The sequence below is a fragment of the Notamacropus eugenii genome, chromosome 5, assembly GCF_028372415.1.
Source record: "Notamacropus eugenii isolate mMacEug1 chromosome 5, mMacEug1.pri_v2, whole genome shotgun sequence".
Lineage (NCBI taxonomy): Eukaryota > Metazoa > Chordata > Mammalia > Diprotodontia > Macropodidae > Notamacropus > Notamacropus eugenii.
Window position 1 is genome coordinate 145510936 of NC_092876.1, and position 15835 is coordinate 145526770.

Consider the following 15835-nt stretch of genomic DNA (forward strand, 5'->3'; position numbering starts at 1 on the left):
TCTACAAAACAACTGAACAACTAGGAGAATCAGGAAATGCCTCTTGCAAAAAGTGACTTTTAAAGGGAGCTATGATGGAGATAAAGGTATGATGGTTAGCCTGTGCAAAGACATGGAGAGAAGTCATGAAAAATGGATAAAAATTAACAGCAAGTAGGCAAATTTCACAGCACTGTAGAAGGTGTGAGGGGTTATACAGTCTAATACTTGCAAGATAGGCAATCCAAATTGTAAAAGGCTTTTACATGACAGAAGAGTTTGTATTTTACCTGAGAGATAATAAGGAACAATGCATTTATTGAATATAAGAATGACATCATCCTTCATCATCATCACCACTAACATTTATAGAGTGCTTTAAGGTTTACAAAGTGCTTTATAAATATAAACATTTTATCCCCACAATGTTTCTGGGAGGTAGGTGCTAGTATGATTCCTATTTTACAGATGAGATAAATAACACAGAGGTCAAATGACTTTCCCGGGGTCACAGAGTTAGTAAGTATCTGAGGCCAGATTAGAATCACATCTCCCTGACTCCAGGTCCATTTTTCTGTCTACCATACTGCCTAACTTCTTCAACTGAGCATCTTTGTAGAATATGGGTCAGAGAGAGGAGAAAGTGGAGGCAGGGAGAGTAATTAGGAGGCTACTAAAAAAGAGCAGATGAGAAGTGATGAAGATCTGGACTATTACAGTGATTCTGTGAGTAGAGAAAAAAGAATAATTTAAGAGATTTTCAGGAGTAGAATTCATGACACTTGCTAATTGATTAAATAGAGGGTGAGAGAAAGTGAGGTGTTGAAGATGAATCTCTAATTGCAAAATCTGGTTTACTAAAAGGATAGAAGGAACTTTAAAAAAAAATAGGAAGGCAAATAATGAGCTCTGTTTTGGATATATTTTTCTAAAGCATAGATGTATATCAACCCCCTATTTGCTAAGATCCAAGTGGCTCTCTACTACCTGCAAGATCAAAAATAAACTTCTCGGGAGCCAAGATGGTGGAGTAGAAAGACAGACCTGCTCTACCTCTCCCCCCATAGCCCATAAAATACCTGTAAAAATGACTTTAAACAAATTCTAGAGTAGCAGAAGCCACAAAATTAAAGAATGAAAGAGATTTCTAGCCCAAGAGGGCATGGAAGGCCAAGAGAAATGGTTTATCTTGGGCTAGGAGTGGAGTGCAGCCCAGCCTGGGGCACCTCAGAGTCATGGATAGAAGCTGCAGTTCTGAGATTTCTCAATCCACAAATAGCAATGACAGCTTCAAAGGTCAGTAAAAGAAAATGCTTCACCCGGGTGAGAGGGAAACAAGGTCTAGCCCCAACCAACAGCCACACAGCATCCAATTTTGGAACCCTCGGCCGAAAGATCCTGGGACAATTTACCAAATGATCTGGGTCTCAGTTCTGAGTGGAGTTCCTGGGGTGAGGAGGAACATTGACATGGTAGAGCTGGTGGAGGCTCTAAAGAGGAAATCATACTCATGGACCCTGGGCAGAAAAGAGTGCTTGTGGTTGCTCCCAGACCAGAGCACAGGCCAGGAGAGGAATAAACTCCTCTCCCTTGATTGTGCCACCTTGGAAGAACTGAGAACTTACAGGTCCCTAGAGTATACCTTCCACTTGACAAAGGACTAAACAGTCAAGTAACTGGCTGGAAAAATGCCCAAAAAAGGAAAAAAAAATAAGATTATAGGAGGTCACTTTCTTGGTGAAAAGGTATTTTCTTCTACCCTATTGGATGAGGAAAAACAAAGCATACCATCAGAGGAAGATATCAAAGTCAAGGCTTTTACATCCAAAATTTCCAAAAAAAGCAATGGTCTCAGGTCATGGAAGGGCTCAAAAAGGATTTTGAAAATCAAGTAAAAGAGGTGGAGGAAAAATTAGAAAGAGAAATGAGAGCAATGCAAGAAAATAATGAAAAGCAAGTCAACAGTTTGCTAAAGGAGACCAAAAAAATGCTGAAGAAAATAACACATTTAAAAATAGACAAACCCAAATGGCAAAAGAGGTCCAAAAAGTCAATGAGGAGAAGAATTCTTTACAAAGCATAATTAGCCAAATGGAAAAGGAGGTTCAAAAGCTTCCTGAAGAAAATAGTTCTTTAAAAATTAGGATGGATCCCCAATTGATAAATGGTCAAAGGATATGAACAGGCAGTTTTCAGAGGAAGAAATTAAAGATATCTATAGTCATATGAAAAAATACTCTAAATCATTATTTATTAGAGAGATGCAAATCAAAACAACTCTGAGACACCACATCACACCTATCAGATTGGCTAACATGACAGAAAAGGAAGATGATAAATGTTGCAGAAGATGTGGGAGAGTTGGAACACTAATTCATTGTTGGTGGAGCTGTGAGCTGATCCAACCATTCTGGAGAGCAATTTGGAACTATGTCCAAAGGGCTACAAAAAAGTGCATATCCTTTGACCCAGCATATCGTTTCTAGGACTGTATCCTCAAGAGATCATAAAAATGGGAAAGGGTCCCACATGTACAAAAATATTTATAGCAGCACTCTTTGTGTGGCCAAAAACTGAAAAACCAAGGGGATGCCCATCAATTGGGGAACAGCTGAATAAATTATGATATATGAATACTATTGCACTATAAGAAATGATGAACAGGAAGACTTCAGAGAGCCCTGGAAAGACTTATATGATCTGATGCTGAGCAAAAGAAAAAGAACCAGGAGAACTCTGTACACAGCAACAACCACATGTGTGAGGATTTTTTCTGGTAGGCTTAGAACTTCATTGCAATGCAAGGACTTAAAAAACACCCAGTAGTCTCTTAAGGCAAAATGTCTTCCAAATCCAGAGAAAGAACTATGGAATTCAATCACAGATTGTAGCAGATCATTTTCTTTTGTATTACGTTTTGGTTTGTTATATGATTTCTCTCATTCATTTTAATTCTTCTATACAACATGACTATGGTGAAAATGTATTTAATAGGAATGTTTATGTAGAACCTATACAAAATTGTAAGCCATCTTGGGGAGGGAGGGGAGATGTAGGGGAGAGAGAGAAGGAGGGAAGGAAAGAAAAAATATAGGATGTATGGTAGTGATTGTGGAACACTGAAAATAAATTTTAAAAAATTTAAAAATAAAAATTAGAATGGAACAGATAGAAGCTAATGACTTCATGAGAAACTGAGAAATTATAAAACAAATCCAAAAGAAAGAAAAAATAGAAGACAATGTGAAATATCTCATTGGAAAAACAACTGACCTAGAAAAGAGATCTAGGAGAGATAATTTTAAAATTATTTACCTACCTGAAAACCATGATGAAACAAAGGACCTAGACATCATCTTCCAAAAAATTATCAGGGAAAACTGCCCTGATATTCTAAAACCAGAGAGTAAAACAGAAATGGAAAGAATTCACCAATCACCTCTTGAAAGAGATTCCAAAAGGAAAACTCCTAGGAGTGTTGTAGAGTTCCCAGGTCAAGGAAAAAATATTACAAGCAATGAGAAAGAAACAATTCAAGTATTGTAGAAATACAATCAGGATAACACAGGATTTGGCAGCTTCTACACTAAGGGATTGAAGGGCTTTGAATATGATATTGCAGAGGTCAAAAGAGATAGGATTAAAATCAAGAATCACCCACCCAACAAAACTGCTTCAGGGGAAAAAAATGGAATTTCAATGACATAGAGGACTTCTAACCATTCTTGTTGAAAAGATTACAGCTGAATAGAAAATCTGACTTTCAAATACAAGAATCAAGAGAAACATGAGAAGGTAAACAGGAAAGAGAAGCCTTAAAGAACTCATTAAAGTTGAACTGTTTACATTCCTACATGGAAAGATGTTATTTGTAACTCCTGAGACCTTTTTCAATATTAGGGTAGTTAGAAGGAATATATATATATATATATATATATATATATATATATATGTAGGTGTGTATGGGTATGTATATATGTGTATATTATATATGTGTAGGTATGTATATGCACATGTCTGTATGTGTGTGTATGTGTATATGTATATGTGTGTGTGTATATATACATATATGTATATAAACAGAGGGCACAGAGTGAGCTGAATATGAAGGAAGAATATCTAAAAAAATAAAATTTACTGTTGAATGGAAGGTACTAGGAGAAAGAAAAAGGGAGTAGTAGAATGTAGTAAATCATCTCACATACAAGAAGGAAGAAAGAGCTTCTACAATGGAAGGGAAGAGGGTAGAGATGGAAGGAAATAAGTGAGCCTTACTCTCATGAGTTTGGTCTTAAGGAGTGAATAACACATACTCAATTGAATATGGAAATCTATTTTACCCTGAAGGAAGGCAAGGAGGAAAGGAATAGGAGGGGGAAGAGAATAGAAGGGACAGCAAATTGGGGAAAGAGATAATCAGAAGCAAACACTATTGTGGGAGGACAGGTCAGGCGAGAGAATGGAATAAATGAAGGGCAGAATATGACAGAGAGATATGTGGTTAGTCTTTTACAGCATAAATATTATGGAAGTGCCTTGCATTGTTATACATGTATGACCCATATTGAATTGCTTATTTTCTCAATGAGGGTTGGTGGGGAGGGAGTGAGAGAATATAGAACTCAAAGTTTTGAGAATGAATGCTAAAAGTTGTTTTAGCATGAAACTGGAAATTACCTATACAGGCAATAGAATATAGAAATATATATATGTATATAATATATATATAGGGCAAAATAGCCCTACAGGAAAATAGAGGGGAAGGGGTAGGGAAGAAGGGGTGGGTTGTGTTCGTCCTTCACTGCCAAAGAAGAATATGCCATCAGAGAAATGATGACATGACTTGCACTTGACTTTGTCTTGAGTGAGGGAGGGCTATGCAAGTCACCAGCCTCACTTCTCCTCCTGAGCCATCTGAATCCAGTGACCAGATCTTCATCAGGATGATTGGAGATGACCCAGGATGCACTAGGAGACCTTGGGACCTTTAGGCCAAGGTCTTTGCAGGCATTCTCTTAGGGTAAGGCAACACCCATTCATTGAATAGGCCTGTTTAAGAAGGAGCCAGGGCATGGCCCCTTTAATGAGGTCAAGAAAAAAAGGACATCAGGTTGGGTGGGAAACAGCAACAGTTACTACTGATAATCACTCTCAAGCTAGGAGGGTCCAGAAGAGCCCTCAGGCAGGGCCCCAATGGAGTTCCAGTTTCAGAGTGCAGTAGGTTTAAGGTGGGTAATAGAAGGGAAGACAGACTGGAGGAAATGGTGAATATGATGCATGCTGTCCTGAGGTGGGGGTGTGGAGAGATGGGAAGAAAATTTTGAATTCAAATTCTTATGGAAGTGAATGTTAAGAACTGAAAAATAAATAAATTATATATTAAACATTAAAAAAATAAACTCCTCTGTTTGGAATTAATAATCTAGCCCCTTTCATATTTCCCACATTCCACTTCAATTTCCTCTACAAACTCTACAATCCGTTGACCTAATTGCAATTCATCAAACATGTCACTCCATCTCCAGTTACTGAATCAACTACCATCATGATGGGAATTTTCTTCCCTCTCACTTCAACCTATTAGTTTCCTAACTTCAAGTTGTTCTCAGGCCTTAACTTCTACAAGAGGCCTTTTCCAGTTCCTTCAGCAGCTAACACATTGTTATTTCATATTAACTTCAGTTCCTTGGGGGAGAGGGGTGTTTGTATGTGTGTGTGTGTATGTGTGCACATGTGTGTGTGCACGTGTGTGTGTGTGTGTGAAAAACAGGTTAATAAATTTAATTCAAAGGGTCAATCCCATACTCAAGTCCAGCCCTGACACCCTAAACACTGATCTTCCAAGCTCTACCACTAACTATCCATGTGACTTTAGTAAACTCATTTCACTTCCCTAGATCTTAATTTTCTCATCTTTAAAATGAAGGAATTCAATTAGATGAATAAATGAATGAATGATAAGGTAGATTTTCAGCATAGACTATGAATTATGCTAAGTTTGAGGGATAAAAATAAAAACAAGCAAGACAGTCCCTGATCTCAAGAAGCTTACCTTCTCAAGGGAGAAGACAGTTGGTAACACGGGGCTAGAAAGTAAACTGTAGGATTGTGTCAGCATGGTTTAGAAATAGCTTAAGAGTAATAGGGATGATTTGTTTGGGGACAATATAAGGCCAAAACTTACCTACCAGAATCCAAAGTCCTGACTCTGGTGGGCTACAGATGAAGTAGAAAAGAGCATAGATGGAGGACAACTGATCTGCAAGTCTCTGTCCATTCTAGGTATTATGACCTCTGTCTCTGTGAAATTATATAAAATTATTTCCTCACTTCTGTCTGCATTCAAGGACATATCATGAATTTTTTGTCTCAAAACTGAAGGAAAGGTATTAAAATTTTTAAAGGTTACATCAATGAGCTTAAATCTCAGCTTATCATTTTCATTCATTTAACCTTGGTAGAAAGTCACAGGATAGCTCCAATACTTGTCAGTACACTAAGGGAAATGAATCATACTAACTTCAAAGTGTTGGGGAGATCTATTCAATTATGGTACAGGGGAATTAGAACTGACCTTAAGAATGAGGGAGCCTGAGTTCAAGTTCAACTGTTCTGGCGTGCATTAGCTGTGTAACCATGAATAAGCCTTGTAGCTTCTCTAAGCCTCTATTTCTTCACTTGCAAAATGGGGGTGAAAATTCTTATACTATCTATATCACAGAATTGTAGAGGAAGTAATTTCATAAACTATAAAACCCTTTAGGCCTAGCTATAAACCTAATGATATAATAATAAGCTTGATGAAAAAAAAAGTGATAGTCCAAAATAAAACAATTTCTGCTCCAGTCCATTTCCTTGACTGTCTGTAAGACCAAGAGTATCCTAGCCTTGCTTCCCATTTATTAAGGATCCACAGCTTTTGAAAGGGTAACAGTTTTCTAAGATACCCTAAAAAAACATTTCTGGGCATATCTCATGACTGTAATGCTCTCCCCAATTTCTTGGTTTCTAGGCAGCACATGAGCATCTGATTATTTGGGAGACTGTTTTTCTGTGATTGAATTCTATGAACTGAATACTCTCCGCTTCTCCTCTTTCCAGTTGATGCTATCAGATAATGCGTGAAATAATACATTCGTTGTATTATGTGTAATTATACTATATTACATGGATTATATGTTAATACAATAATATATGACATGTCATATGGATGTTTTATGTGTGCTACATGAAGATACAATTCTATTAGCATTTCTGACAATTATGAACATTAGAAGAGAAAAGAAAAAATAAAACTAGTTTGTTTTTTTTTTAGATTGACAAGAAGAGAGGTCAGAATTCATGGATGAAATCAAATTTTAGCATTGTCCATAGATGTGTCAACAGTCTTCTGGTTCATTCCAAATTAGCACAAATTGTTAAGCTGTTACTCAAAAAAATATGCAAGAAAATGACACTCAACGCCAATACTCAGTGGATTATCCAGCCAAGTTTTCTCTTCAGTCACATCTGCTTCTTCCCTTTAACTCATGTCCTTAAGTTCCATTGCCGCTTCTTGGACTCAGGTAATGGGCTCCAAATATTGATGTGTTCTTATAATCAGCTGATATGAATGAGGAAGAGGAAAGAAAGTAAAGGATGGCCTTTAGCTGTTGAGCCTGAAAGATGGAAAAATGGTTTGGAACTATAAATTCACTATAAAGACAGCTCACCATAAAAATTCCAGATGCCGACCACATTCAAAATAGCATACTTTACACTACGTAAAAGGAAGTTCTCTTTAAGGAATGATACCAAAATAGGGGATGCGAGGTAGGTTAGTGAGGAAGATATTTTGGATTAATTTTGGATCTAAAATCACAATTACCCCCCCTCCCGGAGCTTTATATTCTAGTTACATTGGAAGTCAGCTAAGACAACATCTGAAGATACTGTAGTCACTGTCTATTAAGAATTAGAGGCTGTAAGTTTCATAATGATGAAGAATTCTTTCAAATTTTCATTTCAGATTTCAAATTCACCAGTATTAGAATATAACATTTTTAAAATCCTGGGACACAGTCTTCCAATATTGTCAAAAGATATCTGTTCCAGTACTTCCAGACATAACAAAGGATTTTGTACAATCCTTTTCAATTTGTTATAAAATCACTTCAGAAAATGAAAATAGAATGTTGTTTGTTAGAAGAAAAAATTCCTAATAATGAGTCAGACAGATTGGAGGTTCTCTTCTCTTCCTCTGACCATATGACCATTGCTTCCTTGAGATCAAAACTAGGCACCATTTTCAAATGAATATTCGACCAAATAGATATATTGTAGAAAGGTGATATTCAAAATTCTACATTCTCTCTTTTTCGTGGCCCAGAAACTTAATTTTATTAAAGAATAACAGACTAATAAGCAGATTTCATTTTATACTCATGGCCCATTTTGAGCCTTGAATCATTTTCTGCTACATTTATACTTCAGTAATCAGTAACTATTTTTAATTGACATAAGTTTTTGTTTTATTTTTCCTCTAAATAATTTATTTTCACTTCTCTCTTGACTATTATCTTGTTTTTAATTAATTGTGTTCTACTTTGCTTAGAAAAATTGCTTTAAAATTAACCCGTACACAGGACAAGGAATCAATTTGGGAACAGGCAGTTAATACACTTTGAGTTATAATTAAGTAATCACAGATAATTAATGATGAGGTTATCAAGCCATTGTTCTCTGTTACACTGGTGTAGTTATTTGGGCTCTTGTTGGTGGATGCAGGGAATAATTTTGGAAGAAAATCAACTTGTTCATCCATTTCTTATACTTGTGAGATGTTTTTAATGTTAACTGAGTTTGAGCACATTTTTTTCACATTAGCATAACTCAGTAATGCTGGTGATTTTAACAATTTAATTTGGCAGATGACTGAATCATAATTTGGTCCAATCACTTATGGTATTTTCACACAAAAACAATTAAATGAGATGATCTCATTTAAAAACCAATGTCTAACTAAGAACAATGCATTTCTCCATGGATTTTCATAATGATTTTCTTATGACTAGGAGAAGACATATCCTAAATATCTAATTATACGATAGATTGCAACAGCTCCAATTCAGCTGAATCTCTTATGTAAATTGTATACTTTTGGACAGGACACATTGATATATGTTTCATTGACGAGCACAGAGCCCAGCCTGCAAATGCCTCCTGCTAGGATGAATAATAAAATGTGGGAGGTCTGAGACCAGGGAGATGAGAATGAATGCAGGCACATCTAGAATAAACCCATTAGATTCAAGACCAAGGATTTCTGCCAGGGCTACCTTCCTGCTAAGAGTTATCCTATAAGAGTATAAAAAGAAAACCTCTACAGATAACCAGGGAACCAGCTTCAAAACTGGAGACTGGTAATGCACTTAACCACTCATCTTGCCGATCAACATGTCAAAATTTCAAGCATTTGAAACTGTAGTTGTGTGGTTATTATACAGCAGGGAATTGGGATTATGACCTTCTTCAAGAGTTTACTTTGAAGACTGATCATTAAACCTTAGAGGAAAGCAAGGAAGGCATGCTTGTCAAATTTCCAAATGACACAGAACGGAGAGGGATAGCTAACATGTTAGATGACAGTGTTGGTGTGCAAAAAACAAGATTTCAATGGAAAATAATTATGGTGAAGTATAATGCAAAAAAGCACAAATGAGAGGCATTGTGGCACAGTGGATAGAATGCCAAACTTGGAGTCAGAAAGACCTGAGTTCAAGTCTTCTGTCACTCTCCACCTGTATACTGGCTGTGGGACTCTGGACAAGACATTAATCTCTTGTTTTTCCCAGTGACTAAGATGTCAAAGTGTAAAATAGGTACCCAATTTACAGTGGAAAGGAAAGTTTCATCACCAAACATCTTCCCCTGTTAAATCGACTCCCCCTCAAAATTTCTCTGTTTCTGTTCAGTACAGTATTACCCTTTCATTCACTCAGATCCACAATCCCAAAGCCATTCTTTACTTTCTCCTCTCCCTCACTCCTATGTACCCAACTAGTTGTCAAGCCTTGTTGAGGTATGCCTCCCATATCTTCCATATCTGTACCCTTCTCTTCATGCACATAACTGTTATCTTAGTTCATATTCTCGTCTTCTTCTGGCTGACTAATTCAATAACTTTTTAACTGGTCTCAATGCTTCCAAATCTATTTCCTCTCCAATCTGTTCTCTACCTTTGTGGTTTTCAAACCTTTTTGATCACACAATCCTATCAATAAAAAAAGTTGACCATATACCCACAATATATGTTTATTTACTTATTATAAACTATATATGTTATTGTTGTACTAATCATCATATTCATCACTAAATATAAAGAAATTTAAAATGTGATAAAGATGAAATATTTTAAAATAATATTTTAATTATTAGAAGTATAGATTAAGCATAAGGTGGTGGATAGAGACCAGGCCTTCATGTCAGGAAAAACTTCGTTTAAGTTCTACTTCTGAAACATATTGATTGTGTGACCCTGGACAAGTCAGTTGACTTCTCAGTGCTTTAGGGAACTTTCTAAGACAGAAATTCTTAGAATTTTTTGTGTTATGAATCCTTCTGAATGTCTAGTAATATTCTACAGAATAACATTTATAAATTTATAACATAAAACATATAGGATGGAAAAGGAAGCCAGCAACATTGAATTATATTTTATCAAAGTTTCTTAAAAAACAAATTTATGGACCTCATGTTAATAACCCATGTTCCACATCTATTAAGTAGCAAAGAAGGCATCAACCTATATTGGTAGAGGGAGTTTCCTCACCTGGGAATTCACTATACCAAAAAAATTATGGGTTCAGTCCCTGTCATAAATTATAAAATACTGTTTTTCTCTCACTAATATATAATTATTAACAATGCTCTCACTAACATATTAATAAGCATATGTTAGTAAGAACAATATAATTAAATGTTTCATGATTTTTGACATTTTTGGTTTAACACATTGTAATATATTGATTTGAAAATCCATTTTGATGTTTGATATATTTTATTACTTGGATTTAATGGCTGGCATAGCTGAAAAAGATACCTCCCAAAGATATGTATATTGAAATAGAAATAATATCATTTTCTGCTTTTACTAGGTCATGATGCTGTTTTTTCCAATAATATCCACTAGTTATGCAAAGGTTTTTTGTAAAAAATTGATTCATACATTTCTATCTTCATTGATGCCAATTCGTTGTTTCTGCAAAATGATCAAAAGGTGTTCTATTTTTTTTCTTTTTAACACATGGCTTTCAAACTCACTGAAACTTTACTTAGACTTTTAAACAGCTTACAAAATTATTTCCATTTTTAATGTGCTCATATGAGAGGTTTTATAGCTAACACATTTACATTATTTCAACAACCCAGAGAAGAGAGAGTATTCATGAGGAGATATGAATGTTAAATGTTCCAGAAAGGCCAAGAAGGATGAAGAATAAGAAAAAGCCATGAGATATGGAAATTAAATAATCACTGAAAACTTTGAAGAAAGCAGTTTCAGATGAGTGAGGAGTCAAGGATAATAAGGAGGTTGAGAATCTGGGAACTGAAGGAAATTAATGTCCTTCACAGAAATAAAAAAGTTTGGGAGAGTTGGGTAGGGTTTGCAAGAGAGGGCAGGGGAAGTAAATATAATGAAAGCTATGATAGATTGCAACATCCATGTCTACTTTTCCTGGACAGTTCATCCTGTTTCATTGAAAAAAGAAAAAGTGGGCAGAGAAGGGCTATAAGCATCTTCTTACTCATTAATACCTTCCCTGGAATGTGGAGCCCACCCTTTACAGGGCTGTCTACAACAGCCATGAAGTTATGAGGGGGGTTTCCCAATGGCACCTACACAGATACCATTAGTTCCCAAAACAGAATCTGCCTCAAGGATCCAGTGTTAGGGCAGAAAGGGAGAATTTGGGAGCTGCCATAGTCAAGGGAGGCCAGCTACAGAGAGATGGAACGAGTATTTTATTACAATGGAAGGAGATTATGTAGTTGTTTTGGAGACAAGCTGGGTAATGCAGAGGGAGGTACATCTTCCCAACTTCTGAATGTCTATCCATTGGAATCATGCTTCATCCATTCTCTGGTCAACTGAGACATATGCAGCTCCAACGTGAGAGAATACTACTTTATATAGATGCCAAATTCCTAAAACACAGATCTGCTGAAGTTATTTACATGATAAAAAAAAAAGTATTTGTGACTCCTTACTGTTTCTAGGATACTCATATACTCAGAGGGGTCTGTAATCACATATATTTGGGCATTTCCCCCTACAGTGGAGATGTAAATTCCAAAACATCTATACCTGCCCATGCTGTGTGACTCTTTTTCCTAGTTTCCCAAAGGTTCCCCCTAGGAGGAGGTCTATTCAAACTGCCTTTTCAGATCACTACCCTTCATCTGTTCTATCCAACTAGATGATTGTAAGACAGATAAAACACAGCACGCTTGAGGGTTGCTAGCACAGGTTCACTCTTGATTCAGTCAGACAAGAAAGACACTAAAGAGGAGTTAATAATGTTACCTTATTCTAGTCTAGTTCTCTCAGAAGAGGTTGCTGATAGCGAGAGCACAAACTCCTACAGCATTCCCTAATCACTCTTCTCACAGGGGCCGGTGAGAAGGGGGGGCAACTACCCCTAAGTCTTGATGGGGTCAATCAAGACAGGCACAGCCTGTGCTTCCCCTAAATCTCCAAGCCTCAATGGGGGCCAGTTTAGCCAAACACAGATTACCCCCAAGCCTTGATGGGGGTCAATCAAGGCATGCACAGCATTCCAGCTTGTGCATTCAACCCTAAGGTTTCCCATTCACTGTCTAGTGACCACCTGCTTTATACACCAACAGACAAAGAAGGCATATTGCCAGCAATAGCCTCACAAGTTTACATCACCTCATCCTTGTATCTCACTGCGCAGCTGCAGGGGATGTTTATGTTACTTACCATTATATAACTATGCTCAAGCCTGGTGGAGATGTTTTGAACCATGACTGTGGGAACTCCCATCTCGTACTTGTGAACCAAAAATTGTTATGGCTATGGATCCTGGGAAACTGAACTCAGAAATAATAACGAAAATTCATCTTACACACACTAAAATCCACCTTCCTTACACTAAAATTCACCTTACATACAATGATGCAGTGGATAGAAACGCTAGGTCTACGGACAGGAAGACCTGAATTCAAATCCGGTCTCAGATATTTACTAGCTGTGTGACCTTGGACAAGTTACTTAATCCTGTTTGCCTCAGTTTTCCTCATCTATAAAATTATCTGGAAAAGGAAATAGCAAACCACTCTAGTATCTTTGCCAAGAAAACCTCAAATGGGGCCATGAAGAGCTGGACATGACTGAAAACAAGAACAATCCTAGTGCCAGAAGTGAGCTTTGTACATAAGAGATGTTTTTTAAAAGACTGATTTGAATTGAAAAACATAAATAAGCTGATTAGGGTCCAGAGGATAGAAACCAGGTTAATTCTGGGCCCAAGGATCTTGCCACCAAGGATCAGCTGAAGTAGGCAGGATTGATTAGCCAAAGAAAAACAAGATTTAGAAAGATTAGAGGAGAAAGTCTTAGCTGTCTTCAAGCAATTGAAGGGATTTAATGTTAAAGGGGAATTAGACTTTGTTTCACTTGGCCCCACAGGACAGAATTAGGGGTAAGGGGTAGGATTTTCAGAGAGATTGTCCGCATTCGTTAGAAGTGTCACAGCCCCTCTGTGGTCATTCATCCAATTCACATAGGCACTGACAGATAGGATCTCCAGAGGGATGAAGACTACCTCTATTATGTTTTCTAGGGGTAAGCCAGAGGGGTAATGTCTCTTATTCCGTCACTTTTGAGCCCCATTCTTTATGCTGCCAATTAACAATCAGCCATCCAGGCTTTAGGTTTTAGGAAATGTTTTTACTGAGATGCTACTGTAAGAAGTTGATACAAAATATCCTCTCCCCCTGCCCAAACCTAGGATTTATACATTCCACAAATACATACCACATTATTGAGAATGGTAGGCTTAAATTTAGAGTTTAATTGTGGTGGGGCACATACATAGAAAACACAAATGGCAACAGGGCAACAGAATTCCTACAATGGAAAATCCTTTTCTCCCTTTACAGAGTCCTTGTGAAATTTGAGAGATGGTGTTTTTCTAGAATTCTTGGCTTCTCTCTGCCAACATGTAGTATATTGCATGAATCTGCCTTTCCTCAGGTAATTATCTCCCCATGTCCATTTGCCACCATCTCTTGGGTGGGCACTGCTACTCACTCAGGTGTATAGCATTATTGATATCATAGTCTCCCTCACAGGTTTCTAGATCATTTGGATGTCACAAGGCTGCCACCTGGACACTTTCACCACAAATCAAAAAAAAAGGAAAAAAATAACCCACATACAACAAAGAAAAGGTGTCCATTTACTAATGGGTGTCATGGTATGAGGTGGGAAATAGGACACACACCACTCTCTCCACTTAGATCTTGAAGACAGGACTACTTTGAGCTACCTAAAAAGGAAAGAAATCACTCTGTTTTGCATAACCACTGAATTCCATGACAGCAACCCCTAAAACATCTTATCTTCCTGCCTAATTGGAGATTCTCATCATCATAGAATACAAACTCTTGAGGAATCATGAGCAGATGTATACTCACCTCATGCTTCCACATCTTTGTTCAGATCAGAACAAGGCAGGAAATATTATTGCAAACTCCAAGGACGAACCCTATAGGGCAGTCCACCTCCATTACACAAAGAGAAAGTTCTTACTTAATACTGTACTTAGAACTATCCCAAAGTAACATAACCTATCTTGGGATATAATAAGTTTGCTTTCCTTTGAGGTCTTCAAGGGAAACTAGGATGAGCAGGATGTCTGAGAGATGTTATAGAGTATATTCTTCTTCAGATATGATTTGGATTAGATGACTTCTAAGATCCTTTCCAACTCTTAGATTTTGTGATTCTTATTTCTCTTTCAAGGCTAGCAAAATTAAGGCTGGGGAAAAAAGACTCATATTCTATCCCATACACACTTCTAGATTTATCTCTATTTTATAATAAATCCTTGTATATTGATCAAAGAATAATGTATATTTTTGAGAAGCTGGATAAACTATGTGATCATTGTTTCTGTCCTTTCTTTCCCTTTAGATAGAGACAGCTGAGATATATGGATCATTAGGTGACTGAAGAAACATATGTCGAGGATTTCTGATTAACTCAGTGAGCCTTGAATTAAAGAATGAATGAATGAGGTAGATCTAGAGAGCAGAGGTGGAAGTAAAAATGAAACTCCTAAATAAGCAGTAGGATGAACGCATCCTCTTTTTTTTCCAGGCAACAAGAGAATCGGACATAACAGCATAGACATGGCTGCTAACATAGGTCAAGGTAGCTCAGGGAAACTTTAACTAAAAGTCCGTGACCAAACAAGAGGTTTTCTTTTATTCTCACTACTAATTACTTTGTTTCTTTTTTAAAGTACTCTGGAAAGCCTACTTTCCTGATTAGTGTGCAACAGGCAGGGATAATTAAAAAAAGGAGCTAGATGATATGCTACAACCTCCAGAAAGGGTGACAGCATCAGAAGTGGTGAAAGAGTATGATAGATCCCTGGGACTACGGAGACAAGTGGACTGAAGGTCAAAGTAAGAAAACTGATGATTCAAATTCTGTAATGAGAGGAGGTTTAGAACAGAGTTCTTAACCCAGAGCATGTGAATTTCTGCAAATATATTTAATAACTATATTTCAATAGAAATGGTTTCCTTTGTAATCTTAATTATTTCATGACATACATTTAAA